This window comes from Capricornis sumatraensis, chromosome 1, assembly GCF_032405125.1.
Source record: "Capricornis sumatraensis isolate serow.1 chromosome 1, serow.2, whole genome shotgun sequence".
Lineage (NCBI taxonomy): Eukaryota > Metazoa > Chordata > Mammalia > Artiodactyla > Bovidae > Capricornis > Capricornis sumatraensis.
Window position 1 is genome coordinate 164821893 of NC_091069.1, and position 7056 is coordinate 164828948.

A 7056-nucleotide genomic window follows, 5' to 3' on the forward strand; every position below is an offset into this window, starting at 1 on the left:
TTAAGTCACTAATCTTCCTCCAAACATCGAACTAGATCGGAAAGCTAACAAAATGTTATGGTATATAGCTATTATAATCTGCACATTCATTTTAGGGAGATTGAATTTATGCCTAGTGGTCGCACTATTATGGGCTGTATACACTTTATGCCTTATTAGGGCTACCTGTATAATCAAAATGTGTGACTCATCTATAACCTGAAATGAGTGCCAGTGGGCAACAGCAGAAAGAATGCTAAACCCTCAATAGTCAGAATACTGAGCTTTAACCTGAACTCGCAAAAACCTTGACCAGGGAAACTGTGAGCAAGAGTTTTCCGGAGGACATGAGGGAATAAGTGTGCGCTAAGGTCCTTATTTTACCTGTTTTAGTATTAGGCTATGTTTTATTCACTCCTAAGACAAACATGTCAGGTGTGAGATGAACACCTGGGTATCTGCTCTCCAATCCAATAAACCCGACCAGTGCTTTACAAGTACCACTCTCAGTACTTTCCCCCTCTCCCCTTTCCTAGGAAAGATTCATCACCCTGAACTTCAGGGTTATCATTTCTTGTATTTATAATTTTTACCACATCTGTAGGCTATCCCCGAAGAACAAATTGTTTGATTTATAGGCATTTAAACTGTAAATAGTTTTATACTGTGCAAGTTCCTCAGTGATCTGTTTTTTCCCCTCAAACTTCATGCTTGTGAGATGTGACAAGTTGATGTGGGTAGTTGTAATGAAAGGCCTAATTCTTGTCCCAAAGTGATTTTGTGCTTGTTTCCGACACTATAAATATACGAGGAGAATTTAAATTGAATCATCTCTCAGTTCTCTCCAGACCTGAAATTCTAATCCTACTTTTCACAATAAGTATAGAGGTATACAGTTTACTGCAAAAGAAGAGCACTGATCATAATTATGATTTGAGGTTGATTCTTTGATCAGAAATACAATCCTCATGGGCAATGTGCCATGATATCATTTTCGGAAATTTTGGAAAAATTTCAAGATTACTCGAATACAAAACTTCAGCATGCAAGACAAATCATTTTAATACCAGGTTTGAAGCGGTACATGCAATGATCAGAAAAGACAGAATTCACAATGCAAAAATGCAAAGTTTATTTTCTTAAATAAAATACTATATTCATATCTATACAAATAATTATTACAACCATTAAAATGTTACATTTACCAATAAAAATTTCAAAACTTTAAACAAGAGCATGGTTCAGAATATTCACACCCTAATACAATGCATTTGTAAAAAGATGTCAAAATAAACAGGACCTATTCTTATTTACAACTGTAGGACAATCCTGGCCATATTATACATATCTGCTCTGAATTCATTACAAAACAAATTAGTTCCCATTAGAATTATAAACCAGGTGATTTACAGTAAGGACACAGTGCACAGCAGACATTGCTGGCATGGGGATAGATACAAATATTACATATACTGAAAGCACTACAGTTGTTTTTTTCTGGTGACTGCCCTACAGTAAGCTTCTCACCCAGTGTATCTATAAATAATGTGTGAAGGTAACTATGTTCTCAGATTTTTCCACCCACTTTTACTGAAATGGATATATATGTGTATATATGTGTGTGTGTGTGTGTGTGTGTGTATATATATATATATCTCCTGTTGAAAGTGGAAGCAAATCTTTTCTTCACAGTAACACAACTGCAGCATTTTAAGCAACACTGTCTGGTCCCTTTCTTTCGGAAGATCAACAGTTCAATTCCCCCTAAAAGTTACCGATATAGTCAAGTCCAGTGCCTCAATGACCTCACAGATAAAAAAACGGTTTTAAGACTTAGGGGGTGGGGGAATAGAGATCTAGAAAAGTGAAGAGGGGATTGACATGGAGTAAACTTTAAGTTCCTATGACATAGTATGGTGTATACCTGTCCATAACAACTGAGGGGGGAGAAAAAAGAATTCATTTTTTTAAATATCAGATTACAAATGAAGACTTATCTTCTATGTCTCATGAAATCCCTAGTGACAGATTATGCAATCATCCAAAATAACACCACTTTCAATATTATCCCCAATATTTTCAACCTGGGTAGGCTCATGTTTATGAAGCATCTGAACACATGCGTGCACCAGAAAAAGACTACAGTTGACAAGGTTTGTGCAAATCTAGAAATAAGAATATTGAATGGCCACCACATACAAGCTCTGAGTTTAAAAGGAGTCTTGCATCTAACTAGTAAATTTTTTTTTATATAAGATCAGCATTAAAGATGGCTCAGAGAATGGTAAGGCAACAGTGAGAAACGTCAGCTGTATTTGTCATCTAGGTGTTTGATCACACAGCATGTGCCAGGCTGGTCCTTTGCCGAAACAGAGGAGTGGGTGAGCGGTACATCCCAATGGCTGGTCCTAGGACCAGAGGCACAGTTGCAGGTAAAGTGCAGTTTCCGGGTAGAGGCATGTGGGCACAGCTAGAAGATCTGTGTCTAAGAAGGTCCTCAACACTTCTTCCCAGAACACCTCAATCTGAACTTGATGACCCCCACAGACTCTAGTAGAAACACTCTTAGGCTCACACAGAAGTGTAGAATACAAGGAGAATATGATTAAGTTATAAAGGACCCTTTTCTATTGAACTCACAGGGGAAGGAGAAATGGTTTCATTCAGCCAAAAAGTTATCAGAGAAGAAACTAATTTCTGGCCTTTAATTTGCATAAGTGTATCAAAAATCATCACTTGCTATTACTGCCCTCTGGAAGTACACAGCCATAGGTGATCAACAAAGGCAGATTTGGAGACAGCAGAATTAGAACAATGACTGCTAGGTTCCTAAGGATATCAACCCAAAGCCATCTGATTTTGGTACCACCTTTGCCCTTTCTTTACTCCTCCATGGGAGAAAAAAACAAGCTCTCCAAAACAAGGAACAAAATTATACGGCACATAAAATATTTTCAATCAGTCTTGAATTATTTTTGTTTTGAGAAATTCTCTTTGCCCCTTAATAGAATACAGTGATTCCCAAAGCTAAGGCTTTGGGAATCATTGATTTGGGAGTATGAGTCACTATTATGCACTGATCCAATGACGCTGGGCCCAATAAATGTTTCAAGGCAGAGGAGTAACCATTCTGCTAAGAAACGAGTGGGCTCCCTGCCACTTGTTTGACATGGAGCAGACAGAAGAAAATAAGAGCCTAGGTACACTGCATCAAAGGAAGGACACAGCTAAGAAGAGTCCTAACCTTCTCTCAAGTTCTAAAAGCATCACTCCCATTAAAACGCATTTCCACACTTATTTGGAGTGTAAATATCAGCCTCTCCATGAAATGGCTAATGTTAGAAGGCAAGAGCAGGGCAAATAAATTATCTTTAAAATATTTAAATAATTTGTATATTAAGAAGGCTAATTTTAAAAAGTCAATCCTCATTGCAGTTCACCCTGAAATGTGACTGAAAAATCACTGAAAAAGAAGATTCCCTCCTTATTCTTCTCTTTCCACAGTTCTGACACATTAAATTTTATTAAGCATGATCACTCTGGAATGCGCGCACTCTACTTAGAGAAAGGGTACCATTGCTGGAACAACCCAAAGGTCTTAACATAAAAACAAAAACAAACTTCCTGGAATAGTATAAAATATCCCCAAACAACTTTTATGTACCAAAAAAGGAAATGACATCTTTTATCCACGATTGACACATTAGAAATTTTTGCATGATAAGAAATATGAAATTTTTTACCCTATCAGAAGTTGTTGTGTTAAATGTTTAGAGGAATCAACATCTTTCTGAAATTGATTCCAGGTGATCAATAACATTATGAGAGAAATTAATCAATGATTCACTTATGCATCATACATGTTTGTGTATTTCTAGAAATTACAAATTTATCTGCAGAAATGACTTTACATTCTGTAGACATATATTAGCAAGCCATGAATAACATTTACTATAACCAAAACTATGCTCTGCCATTTGTTTGCCAAAAAAAATCCAGAGATTGCTATATATTAAATAATAAATTTCCTTGCCCAAATCATGTAGCTCTAATTATCAAATACTAAATACTGCTGGTAAATCTCATATAATCATGCTTATAAATCAAGTAAGATTACTGTGCTCTGAACATTTTCAGAATTGAGTTTGTATATAAACACATACATATGCATATGTCTGTAAGACAATTAGAGCTATATGGAAGCAGGGGCCAAATTATTTGCAGATGGTCACATCTTTCCTCAGATGGTCAACGAGCCTTTCTTAGGGGTAGAGACTCATTTGGAATCAGTGTTGTACGCTTGGAATGAAAGTTCTGAGGAATGTAAATATTATCTCTGAAGAGAGCTGAGCAGAAAAATACAATCAAGACAACAGAGAAATATCTGCAAGTACCAGGCTTGAGGCCTTTCCACTGAATGTTCAAATTCAGCTTCTCCTTGGCCTGTTACCTTAGTTCTGATTTTACCTAACAGTCCCCAGTTTTTCAGAACTCAACAGCCACTGTGTGTGTGTGCGTGCACGCAGGGGGAAGAGAAAGAACGCAGGAAAGAGAGAGGATGAATAGCCGAACACTCGAAGAACAATTCTTGAAACTGGCAGATTAGACCTTTCAAGTACAAGGAAAAACTTGAATGTTAAAGCTTAAAACTCAGTTAAGCTATAAATGTCATATTTTTCTAAATTAAATGTTTTAACTGTTTACTTAAGTAACTTATTCATGAAGCTCTCCTATTTGTCCCCATGACCATTCTGAAGGAAGAAAATAGAGACATTTTCTTTCAGTATATTTTTTGCGCCGAGGAGACTGCCTCTGCCAGCAGCAGGGGAGTTTGGTGAGAACAGCTAAAGAGGCACACATGACCCTTTTGCTGAGACCCTTTTGCTATAGTAGAGGTATTTGCTAGAGTTATCTGCTGTAACCAAGCCTTCTGTGTGTGTTCAGTCGCTTAGGCCTGTCTGACTCTTTGTGATCCCATGGACTGTAGCCTGCTAGGCGCCTCTGTCCATGGGATTTCCCAGGCAAGAATACTGGAGTGGGTTGCCATTTCTTTCTCCAACCAAGCCTTAGGAGGCTTTTTTTTTTTTAATGAGAAAAAACCAAAACACTGGTCCGTGGGTTAACTTTGTTAACAGAGCAGACAGAACAGTTTATATCTCTCACTCCATTCCATTTTTGGCAAAATATAACAAGAAGCAATGGGCTTGAAACATGAGTACACATCAATTGTTCTCTTAACTTTTAATAAAGTTTTCAAAATGCAATACATGAATTTTGAAATATATCTTTAAAATTCAAAATTCATTATTAACTTCAGTGGGGCTTTAAAAAAAAACTCTATATCAAGTTCTACTCTTCAGCAGGTCTCAGGTGCCAATTTCCTATTTTCAGATGGCAGGCCTATTTTGAAAGAGCTAGTTTATACGTTAAAATCTATGTCCAGGTACACACTCACTCACACATGTGAACTTATATAAAGATAATTTTTTGAAGCACCATTTCACATCTACCATCAGGAAAAGCAATGAACAAATTCATCTTCTCACTGTAAGTGAAAATACTGACAGAACTTAAGACTCTTCAGAAATATGTGAAAAGTAAGGCTCAAATAACTGTAGATTCCAAACACACTCAGTCCCTGATGATTAAACAAATGTCAAAGAACCTATTTCAAGATAAAATAATTGGAACAAAGAGAGAATTCTACAACAAAACTCAATGAATGAAACAATCCTTAACTGAACACATGCAAAATCTCCCAATACAACTGGCTATCATCCTTATGGCCTGATGCAAAACTCAAGGACAAAATGGAAAATATCTATGTACTCTGCTGTTTAGCTTTCCACTTTTAAGGCTACTTGTTTAAGGAAGACCTTTGCTTTACAGGACCTTGGCACATTAAAGGATAAAATCACTGGAGATGGTGATGGCAGCCATGAAATTAAAAGATGCTTACTTCTTGGAAGGAAAGTTATGACCCATCTAGATAGCATACTAAAAAGCAGAGACATTACTTTGTCAACAAAGGTCCATCTACTCAAGGTTATGGTTTTTCCAGTAGTCATGTATGGATGTGAGAGTTGGACTACAAAGAAAGCTGAGCGCTGAAGAATTGATGCTTTTGAACTATGGTGTTGGAGAAGACTCTTGAGAGTCCCTTGGACTGCAAGGAGATCCAACCAGTCCATCCTGAAATAAATCAGCCCTGAGTGTTCATTGGAAGGACTGATGTTGAAGCTGAAACTCCAATACTTTGGCCACCTGATGCAAAGAGCTGACTCATTTGAAAAGACCCTGATGCTGGGAAAGATTGAGGTCAGGAGGAGAAGGGGACTACAGATGAGATGGTTGGATGGCATCACTGACTCAATGGACATGAGTTTGGGTAAACTCCGGGAGTTGGTGATGGCCAGGGAGGCCTGGTGTGCTGCGGTTCATGGGGTCACAAAGAGTCAGACATGACTGAGCAACTGAACTGAACTGATGGTTCCCTAATTTGGAAAACAAGACATGGAATTCAGATAATTTATGAATTGTTATAATTAAGGAAGAAGGTTCTACCTAAACCAAACCTTGGGGATAAAGGTTGATTCAATAACTCACCTATTTGCTAACTGCTTGACTTGAATCATGGACATTCATTCTACATTAATTCAACACCTGCCATGGGTAGGAGACTGTTCCAGAATACACTTGGCCAGCATTTGGTTACGAGCCACTGTGTTCTATCGAAATGTCTGTATTGTTGGAGAGCAACTCAACTATCTCAACTATCTATTTTACCAATTGTCAACAATCAAATTTAAAATCTAGGCGATGACGCCAAGATGACTTCCCCCAACTTCCAGTTGATTAGTATCTAGAAATGTCAGATTATAAATCAAACCTGAAAATGTTAAGTCTGCTTGGGAAATTTAAAGCACACACCGTGCAGTTAAAAATGAAAGATAAATTTTTTTTTGACAACCTAGTATGTGCCTCATCTCTGACATGGCTTTCTTACATTCAGAAGATAACTGGCAACTGATTAGACAAACACAAGGAGATACACTCACACAATCTCTCTCTTCCTGT